This window comes from Cyprinus carpio, unplaced genomic scaffold (assembly GCF_018340385.1).
Source record: "Cyprinus carpio isolate SPL01 unplaced genomic scaffold, ASM1834038v1 S000000446, whole genome shotgun sequence".
Lineage (NCBI taxonomy): Eukaryota > Metazoa > Chordata > Actinopteri > Cypriniformes > Cyprinidae > Cyprinus > Cyprinus carpio.
In genome coordinates, this window is record NW_024873189.1 from 1,116 (window position 1) to 12,496 (window position 11,381).

At 33.3% G+C, this 11,381-nt stretch overlaps 1 long non-coding RNA gene across 1 annotated transcript; it reads right to left on the reverse strand.

Annotated features, from left to right (window-relative positions):
• Window positions 1–8,970: 8,970 nt before the first annotated feature.
• LOC109100340 lies at window positions 8,971–11,121 on the reverse strand. Its single transcript, XR_006158883.1, has 5 exons — window positions 10,690–11,121; window positions 10,091–10,138; window positions 9,740–9,885; window positions 9,500–9,592; window positions 8,971–9,077 (listed from the first exon to the last, which is right to left on the reverse strand). It is a non-coding gene; the product is annotated as an uncharacterized LOC109100340 (long non-coding RNA).
• Window positions 11,122–11,381: the final 260 nt, after the last annotated feature.

The window sequence follows — 11,381 nt, forward strand, 5'->3', positions numbered from 1 at the left end:
ATTATTTTCCAGGGCTCTTGCATATTTGCACCTTCGATTATCCGCGGTTTTGCAGAACCGGCAACAAGCTGTATCCATATCGTTGCGTCCATGTTTGTAGCAACCGAGCTACTTTACTCCGGCGTAGAAAGTACAATAAACTAAAAAAGGGGTCCTGAAATCGTTCAAGACCGTCTTAGAGTATGCTGACCTCCGCACAAGTGTATATAAAAGATCATAGTCATAGAAATGTTTTTTTCCAGAACTTTAAGCACCGCCAGATAATATAGAATAAGAGCGAGAACTAAAGTTGCTGTTAAACTGCGGCGCCATCTTGACACCTTCCCCCACTCGGAAGTGAAACCCTGCTGCGAGACGCGAGTTTGCTTTTTTCGAATAAGGCCCGTCGGCTATTTTTGCTACATATTTTCTAAATGTGAACCAGTGGATCGACACAAAGCCTAGTGCATTATAAAAATCTACACATTAAGACACTAAGATATATCTATGTCAATTTAATATAATAAGTTGATTAATAATAGCCTAATTGTTTACGATGAAGATATAATGGGCTAGTTGCATATCTGCATCTCCGCCATTTTGGATTTCCGGTCTTTAGCGAGTAATGTGCATAGATTACTCCCCGGTTTTTTGTGCAGAAGACGGAGAAATCCAAATATTAACCTGTTTACAGGATTTATAATATCACGTCAAATGCAAATAAGTCTACGCTGCTATTTTACTATACCTATATATGTTTATATATGTTAAGTGGATTTTGAAACGTGCGTATGTTTGGGTCCGGTGAATGAATTTAAATACACTATGTCCTCTACTGTTCACCCAAATGGAAGTTGAACTCATGGTGTGTACACACAGCTATATAATGTATTTTTACTGTACAATTATATAAATGTCCCAATTACCTACTTCTCAAAAATGTTTGTATTACTTGATTTTTTGTTTTTTTTGTTTTTTTTTTTTTTTTTTTTGTATGAAATATTTAACCTTGTGGACGTGGGGCTGTGCGATTTATCTTCATAAGGTATCCATTTCTCAATTGGTGGCACAACAGTAGGTGGAATCCAAAACGTTACTTCGTTTCTACCGCCGATCGGTTACCGCCGGCCGCGGCGGCTGCAAAGTGCATTTGCAGCTTTTGACCGATGAGGTGGCGCTTTAATGACAAGTTTGTCAAACAAGCGCACAAAGCACATTTTCGCAAATAGACGAGAGCTTTGCCTCGCTGATGTGTTACATTTGACGGCTGCAGTCAGGGAAAATGAAAAGAAAACACTATAGTTTTAAATATTTTAATATTCAAGATGAGAGTTTGGTAATTATGAAGTTATGTGCATTTCTTAGGACGAATTCGAAGCAGGGATAAATGTCAAGCCTGTGCCTGTGCTTAATTTTCTCTAAGCTACAAAGTATTACACCATATTTACTAGATTTTGACACATTTAATATGTGTGCAGTATTATTTATATAATATGAATTATGTGTTGTATTATTTAAAAATAAATTGTGGTTTACTTTGCATCAGAGCATTAAAAGTGGTAGCCTATTTTAGTGAGCTTGGCTACATGGATTTATATGCAAAATGTCAATATTCTCATATATTAGGCCTATATTTTAATTTATATTTTAAAATTCCTTTAATAAAACAAAGTTTGTTTTTGTTTTTTTTTATGTGTCCTTTATTTTGACAGACAACTTCTTGGGAAAATATATTTGTCTGTACACTGATTAAGAAATTGTTGCGTGTTTTATGAATTATTTTCTTTATTTTAGTAAAACGTGAGGCACTGTATAATTTCGTTCCCATTATTCAGGCCTAATTAAAACAAGAAAACGAATAAATTAAACCTGCACATTTAGCTTAAGAAAGTCTAAAGAATGGACGGATTAATAAAACGTTCTCCTGTTTAAACTCAAGTTCTCTCATTATAATCAACAAAATACACACAATGGTAAATAAGAGCTTCATTAATTGACAACTTCAGTGATTTTAAAGGGAGCCTTCTTTACTTGCTTTCATGTAATTTAAGTAAAAAAATAAAATTGCAGCCGTATTTAATGCAGGTGTGTAAATTTATCTGCGTGCAAGAGTTGCGCGGCGCGAGTCATGCTGAGTGCACGCGCAGCATTTATTCTTAGTTGTTTTATCTTCATTACAAATCTTGTTTGGTTTTATTTTGGATAATTGCATGTAAAAAATAATTTACGTTATAATGCATATGCAAACTGTGAATTATTATTCATATTCAAGTGTTTGTGCGAAAATTATTAATGCGCATGGAGGAACAGGGAGGCGCCCTCTAGATCCTTGAATTTTTTCCTGATAATGAATGAACTTAAAATTGTGGGTGTCTCACATACATGAGAAATATATCTACAGAAAGCTTGAAATGTCTTTTAAACGACTCAATTCAGAACGAAAGCATTATGTAATCTGTGAAGTTTGTATTTCTCTTTAAAGGCGAGTCCAGTGTGGATAAAGTCAGCACTGTGAATTTCATCTTGCAGCCGACAAGAAAACATTTGTTTATTAATAAATAATTAAAATGTCTCATTTTTTTTACAATTATTGGGCTACTTCTGCCTGTGCTTTGTGGCAAACTTAATGCATGTGCTTGAGCGCAGAATATATTAAGGTTCATTAGGGGATTATAATTGTACAATTTCATATAAACCTGCTGATTAGTTGAATAATGACAAATGAAGGACCTAGTAACGATGAAAAATCTTACGTGGGGGGGCAGACCTATTAAATACCCTCTAGACATCACTCTGTTAAGCTTTTAAAGCTTTTATACATTAAAATTTGTTACTGTGGGTTGACAGTAATATTATATACCTAGGAACAGAGTCTGGGCCTAATCTAGGCATATCCGGGGTTTTTGTTATAATATTTATTTTCATTGCATCTGAAAATGGACTTTTAAAGGTTAGTGATTTAGTAGGTGAAAATACTGTGAAATTACAAATTGGTATCGGGATGTTTTAAAGCATAACAAATGAAGGTCTATGAAACGTTTAGCCATAAAGCTCATTTTTTATTTAAACAATGTGCACTTAAGGTTTTGACTAAAATATTATTTCAACCATATAGCCTGTGAATAAACAAAAAACATACTTTTCAATGAAAGAACACTGAGAGAGTGTAGGTTGCTTCTAGGGTGTTTGGATTTGGTACTTCAAGTAATAATCATAAGGTCCAAGTTTAAGAATAGCCAACACGTTTTTTTTTTTTATCTCGCTCTCTCTCTCTCTCTCTCTCTCTTCATTTTAACTCTCTATATTTAACCGCATTAACTTACATGAAATACATCTTCCTTCAGGTAGACTGACAATGTTTTTTCTGTCTTGCTAAATGTTGGGCTCATTGATCAGTAAGTTGTATTCGCTCAAATTGATTTAGTTAAATCAAAAACTTGCGGACTTTGAAGCTGGGTCCAGTTAGCGCGAGTCCCGCTCGCTGTGAAGCGGAGCAGCTGATGGAGGACTCCGCTTGGTCTTAAAGCCTTCCGCAAACTACGTCACAAATAACAATGATCTTCGTAAAAATAATGATTAATTGAAGAAGAAAACGTGTGGGGTTCGAATAAAACGTGTGAATCTCTTGGTCTTTCATATGCACAGTGTCTTATGAGGGTATCAAACTGCGTCGCCAGGTGCAGAACAGGTTTAGATAGGACGATTGCCTCGTCATTTTGGTTTTAGGGCACTTTGAAGAAAGGTTTTGATCCGATTCCACTTCAAATGTTGACTACTGTATAGCGCAATATAGTGTATTGTGTTATTATAACTTAAGTTCAGAGGTATCCCTAAAAAAATCCAATAAACTCAATACTTAAGATAAATCATAAGAACAGATAATACACCTAAAAAGGATCACGCAAATAAAATAAAATAAATCCAATAATTCGCAAACTGTTGCGTTAATTTTATTTTGTTTCGTCTACACAATTTTTTTTAGACTATGAAATATAAATTCTCACAGAATGTAGCCTTTTCATAACCAATATTGAACCATCTCTTTATGTTTTTCTAAATCCCAAACAGAGTCCAGACATCAGTCTATGATGTTTTATAGGCTTTTTTATATTTGGAAATACACATGCGTTACAGACATGACAAAAACATTTTTGGAGTTTTTGGAGACATTATTATTATTATTATTTGTTGAAAATTATACTTTTTGATGAAGATTTTATCTAACCCCAAACTTTTGTATACACATAATTATGATAAAAATACATTTTATATTAAATTAAATTTATGCATGCTAACGCAATGCTTTACCACTTGAGCTACAGGAACACTATTATTATTATTTTTTTTTTTTTTTTTTTTTTTTTTTTTTTTGTAGACTATTTACAATGCACAAACCAGAAGCAACATATCTGCAGAGAAGGGTTGGCCATTCTCAAAACATAAAATATCAATTTTATTTCAATTTTCGTTTTTGTGTTTCAGAAGAAAAAACAGTGTTAAAGCATCTCTCCATTACAGGACCGTTCTGAAAGAAGAATTTATGCAAACGGGTATAAAATGCTTTAAAAGCTTTAACAGAGATGTCTAGAGGGTATTTAATAGGTCTGCCCCCCACGTAAGATTTTTCTAGTTACTAGTAGTTCATTTGTCATTATTCAACTAATCGCATGGTTTATATTAAATTTACATCTATAATCCATAATGAGCCTTAATATATTCTGCGCTCAAGCATATGCATTAAGTTTGCCACAAAGCACAGGCAGAAGTAGCCCCAATAATTGTAAAAATGAGACATTTTAATTATTTATTAATAAAAACATTTTTTTTCTTGTCGGCTGCAAGATGAAATTCACAGTGCTGACTTTATCCACATGACTCGCCTGCCTTAAAGAGAAATACACCCTTCACAGATTACATAATTCTTTCGTTCTGAATTGATTCGTTTAAAAGACTTTTCAAGCTTTCTGCTGATATATTTCTCATGTATGTGAGACACCACAATTTTAGTTAATTCATTATCAGGAAAAAATTCAAGTGATCTAGAGGCGCCTCCCTGTCCTGCATGCGCATTAATAACAAACACTTGAATATGAATAATAATTCACATGTTTGCATATGCATTTACAACGTAAATTATTTTTTACGTGCAATTATCCAAAATAAAACCAAACAATGTTTGTAATGAGATAAAACAAATAAGAATAAATGCTGCGCGTGCACTTCAGCATCACTCGCGCCGCGCAAATCTTGCAAGCAGACAATTCACACACCTGCATTTAAATGCGGCTGCAATTTTTTTTTTTACTTAAATTATATGAAAGCCATTTTTTTACTTAAATTACTTAAATCACTGAAGTTGTCAATTAATGAAGCTCTTATTAACATTGTGTGTATTTTGTTGATTATAATGAGAGAACTTGAGTTTAAAATCGAGAAACGTTTTATTAATCCGTCCATTCTTTAGACTTTCATGATTTAGCTAAATCGGGCAGGTTTAATTTATTCGTTTCTTGTTTTAATTAGGCCTAAATAATGGGAACGAAATTATACAGTGCCTCACGTTTTACTAAAATAAAGAAAATAATTATAAAACACGCAACAATTTCTTAATCAGTGTACAGGGGACAAATATTTTCCCAAGAAGTTGTTTGTCAAAATAAAGGACAGGTAACGAATAACAAAAATTCATGTTGTTTTATTAAAGGAATTTTAAAATATAAATTAAAATATAGGCCTAATATATGAGAATATTGACATTTTGCATATTAATCCTTTTTTTAAACTTGAACTTCAATACTATTAAACTGACTTTAAAATCTCAAGGAGTTTATAAGTTAAAAAGGGTAAAATGTCACAGTGCATGTTAAATAGTTCTAATTATATTGTTAAGAAGTTCATTTAGGACTACAACAATACTAATTCGAATTTTTTTTTTTTTTTTTTTTTTTTTATGGACAATTCCTGTATAAAATGGGACATCAACCTTTATATCAAACATTTTTGAAATCGTCCACAGCTGAGGCACGCGCGAGGCAGGTTGAGCGTGCGAAGTGAATGTGCTGCACAAAGTCATTTCAGATGCAATGAAAATAAAAAAAAAAATAAAAAAAACCCTGGACAGCCTAGATTAGGCCCAGACTCTGTTCCTAAGTATATAATAATTATAATTACTGTTAACCCACAGTAACAAATTTTAACAGATTAATCGCCTATTTTCGTTTGCTGCATTTTTTTATTTATTTATTTATTTATTTATTTATTTATTTATTTATTTTTTAAACAGGGCTAAAAATAAAAATTAAGTTTTGGAGAGGAAAAAATATATATATAAGTAATGTATAAGTTGCATTTTATTACATTCAGAAATAATAACGGCTGGCCTAATAATGTTATAATGTGCCAACAGGATATTTTTTAGTCCCTTCACTTTACAACAAATCTTTAAATTTAACAAATTTATCAGAACAGAACAAGAATTACAAATATTTAATTCTAATGGATAAATAAAATTGCAGTATATAATAATATAGGCTTAGCTATAAACAAACAAAAAAATAAATGAATAATAATTTAAAGCGAAACCATAAGGTAAGGGGGGGTGGTTGGGGCTCTCATTCGGGAGAGAAGAAATCCAAACGTTTTTCCATATTCGTGATGTTGCCTATTTCAAGCTTAACTATTATTCATTAGGTAAAATAGGCTTTGTAGTTCACGCATGTTTCAGTATCAACGAAAAAAAAAAAAAAAAACATAATTAGAAATTATTATGAAAAATATGACCGCTGCTCGTGCGAATGGCACGGTGAACGTCTTTACTTTTTCCAATGAATGTGCGTGAGGCACCAGCGCGATCAAACAGCTGAAACAGAAAATACTCAATTTTTTGGTCACCAGTAAAGGGCATAATTCCAAAAATGCCAAGTTTGAAAAATCAAGAATAATAACAGAATTAATAATAATTATTGCTAAATGCTGGAACGTTCTCATTTTGATCTGCAAAGGGAACCTGAGGATTTTTTTTAAACCAAGAATGAACCGAAATGAAAACATTTAGCTTTTTATCCGTATATATAGGCCTTATATTTAATGACTGTTTAATTAAACAAATAGCAAGCATAAGATCCTTTGTGTAAAGGTCTTCTTTTAATTTTTGATGAGTAGACTAGAACTAGCCTAAGACTATCCTACATTTTGAAATTAACTCACTGTACATTTTTAATGGGTTTTAAAGATGGTACAATGTTATCATATATGTTATTGTTGTTTTACCTCCCCCTTTTATCTCATTTTACAATTACATTCAGTTCGCAATCCGTCCCTTTGCGCCACCTGGCGGTAGTTTTCGCGAATTAATTTAACACGCGACTGCCTTGCAGTTAACCGCGGCTTGGTTCGGTAGTATCATTTTGGTTGTCTACCATCTGTATACACAGGGGCGTGTCTAGAGCAATTTTTAAATGAGGGTGGCCATCTGGGGCACTGGCTCCAAAAAGAGGTTGGAGGGGGGGAAATCTGCATCTGGATTCACTCTCGAAGTAGCATGTGATTGACACAATGACCAAAGCAATAGACGGGAGAAAATATGTGAAAATGGGCATTTAGACTAGAGCACCCTCACTAATTTTAGAAGCACCATCAGTGATTATTTCTGGAACCTGGTAATAATACGCTTTTATTGCCAAAACTATAGGCTACAAAAACAACAAAATACAAATGCACTTAATAAAACAATTGGAATAAATGCATATTTATAAGTTAAGCACTTAACTAAAATAAGTAGGCTATTAATAAATAAATAACTAAAGAAGGCTGACTATAATCAGCTTGCTTCCATTTAATGAGATAGATAAGCCACTCCTCATCTGAATTAGAAAAAAGGCGCTTCTAGTCTTCAGTGATGTGGGGATGCAAGAACGTTTGAGCATACACGTAATCTCTGAGCAAAAGCAGAGCCAATTCATAAAAGAACAATGTATATTTAAAAGCACACATCCAGTTTTGTGTGAGTGAAGGAAATCCACTTGCGAGTGGAGATTCGTGCTCGCGCATACATGGATCACGTAACATATGCGCTCTCGATATGTTAAATCCCATTATAGCTTTATAGTCCCAAAAGTAAATCTGAACTTTGACAACATCAAGAATGTTTAACATGTATTGCCTGCCACAATAAAAATAGAGGCAAATCCTTATTGTTTTTTAGCTTAATAAACTCCATTAACTATAAATTTTTTTCTCAAGGAAAAAAAACAATTTGACAACTCGGACTAACATGACTTTCAAATAAATGGAAAAAAAAAAAATGATTGTTGCACTGCATGTCCACTATGTGCCAGATTTCATTTGATGTGTCTTCATCAAATTTTATCACAAAATACATCATTGGCATTGGGACAAATGAGATATACAGTAATTTATCCTTCTTTTTTTTAAACTGTCAGAAACACAATGAGCCTAAATAATCATGTATATGCAGTAGCCTAATATATTTAACCATTCCAATTTTGAGAGCCAAACTCCTGCCAAGAACAAAATATTTTTTTAAACAAATAATTGTTTTTACATTGAGGCCTCAGTAGGACTTTAGCACTTCACATGTTTCAATTCCCATCAAAAAGGATGAATTCCAAAAAAAAAAAAAAAAAAAAAAAAAATCTGAACACATTGATCACAGCTTTATTTTTGTCTAACAGCAGTCCAAAAATAAAGTAACAGTCAACACAATTAAAGTGTCCAAAGCCCAGGTCCAGTCTTGTCTGGTGCAGGTGATTTTACTCATGCAGTTTGTTTTTGAGGACCTGCACTTTAGTGTGGAGAGCTTGTTCCCATCCATTCCATAAACACTTTCTGAAGAAATTCGAAAGTGTATCGCAGCTCCTTGGGATAGCTCAAGTTTAAACAGTAGATCAAGCCAAACAGGACTGCACATCCATTTGCAACCTCTCTCAGATCTCACAGAGCACTGTGCAGCCTTCAATGACGACACCAACATCCTCAGGTGGATCTGAAGCATCTGCTCCATCATGTCGAACAATGTAGACACCCAAAACCAGTCTCTCCATTTCCGTCATTGCATCAATACCAATATCCTCAGTAGCCTATGACAAGGAAAAGAAGGAGACCCATTATTAATTATGCATCTATGACACTAGAAACAAACCCAAAAGATGTTAAGTTTACAATTAGAGAACACAATACTCATTCCCAAGAAGCATATTTGCTTATTATTTTGCCTGTGTTTAAATAAGACAGATTTTTGGCTTAACTTTACTGAACAAAAATGTTATACATTAATGTAGAAATTGTTGTCCATTATGTTTTTGGTTGATCAATCATCATATTAATTATTTTTTTTTGAAAATTTATATATTGCCAACATTGGCAAAAATCCAATATAGCATAACATGCATGTTCTGAGCCTACAACACATTTCAATTCACAGGTTTGTGAAATTAAAATATAAAAAAAAATACTATTTTCTGTATCAATTTGTTTATGATTGACAAAGAATGCGACTTACCCAGTACTCCTTAATAAGGCTGTCAGGCTTTTCATTTAAGTAGACGCACAACGGCATTAGGATGCATGTCCGTCGTACTTCAACACTGGGATTCTGTGGGAAACCAACAACTGATTTTGAACATTTTATTTGAGGAAACTGCCATTATCACATTGACAAATCTATTACGACCCTTATTCTACCATGCTTTTAATTAATTGATTTGTGCAATTTTCATGAAATGAAATGAAAAATGTTTACCTGTCACATGTACAAATCTTTTTAAAGTCACCATTCGTAGGGATCCAACTTTGTAGTCAGCCAAAGGACACTGGTCAGCAAGCTCCTTCAAACCAACAGCTGCAAGCTCTCTTGTTGGATGTAACTAATAAGCTCGATAGTGCTCTCTGTACCATGAGTTAAGTTTTTTAACAATGAAAATCAAATCATTTTTATAATGCACAGCTGAATTATTTCGGGAAAATTCTGCATATGATATAGTGTCAAATTGTTTTGAATGAGCATGGGCATTCATAGTATGTGCATGGATATCTGGAGTGTCCCTGACCATAATGGCCATGGATTAATTTATAGTGTTTTAGTAATTGGTACCTTGTAGATTCACTTTCAGGACACTGTTTGCACCTCCACATTCAGAGCCTAAAAAAAAAAGACATGAAAGTGTTAATGATACAGAATCCCTTCCAAATCTATAGCAATTATATTTGAGCCACTGACTGGCTCATCTCATGATGGGTGCAGTGTATGCCCGCCTTAATAACAGACAGCAGCACTAATTTAATACTATAATGGAGTTTAAAAAACAAAACAAGAACAATACTAGTTTAAAACTGTAGCCTACTGGAGCTAAAAAAAAAAAAACATTAAAAAAGAACATGGCTATGCCATGTGTTATATTAGGCTAATGTTAAATATCAATAAAAAAAATAAAGCGCATTGTAATATTTTTAAAGCTAAATTACAACACAACTAGACTAAACTAAAAAAATAACTACAATAGAATTCTAATATTTCGGTAATTTAATGACCACTTATAACACTTAACTATGACAAGGATACAGGCTAATTCTGTGTTAATTAAGCTAGCAAGAAATCGTTTTAAACTATCAACAAATATACTTCTAAGCACAAAAAAACATTTCACAAATGTACAATTGTAAAATATATTCCTAAAAAAACGTTCTACTTACCAAATAATTTATGGATGATAACGGATTTACAAAAGTTGGCCAAGGACAGATGGAAAATGGACGCGTCGTCCCGTGCATGTGCGAAATTGCAAGTACGGAAAGCGCTTTGGGACAATCTTCAACCGCTAGTAGGTTTAAAATGATCTGGTTAAGTTGGTTTGAATCTGTGACATTTTGTAGACTTGAAATATTATACTATTAATTTAATGCAATGAAACTTGCTTATTTTTGCTATATAAACATAATACTTTTAGTAATTTTACCATAAAACTAGTATTTAAATTAAACTACACCCATGCTTCATTTCTAAGAGTGTGTGAACTGATTACCCGCTGACGCTGAACCGGCATAATTAACAGAAGAATAAAGCAATCTCCGCGTTGTATCTTGATAAATTTGCACACAGAGGTACACAAAAATGTCCTCATGTCTTTGATATACCACTACTGTTAAATTTGAAAAACATTAATTATATACATCTGGCCAAGTGTCGTATGTAAGTTTCCCTTACAGTAAATGCGAGCGTCGCAAGACCGGAAGTAAGTATGCACACACTCGCGTCGCCAAACCTCACCGGGGCCATCTTGTGCACCGAGCCCTATGGGGTACTTTTAATTGATACTTTTGACTCTTCCCTTTTCTTAAAAATAGTTTAAAGGCTGAAATGTGAAGTGCAGGTCTTAAAAGGTCTT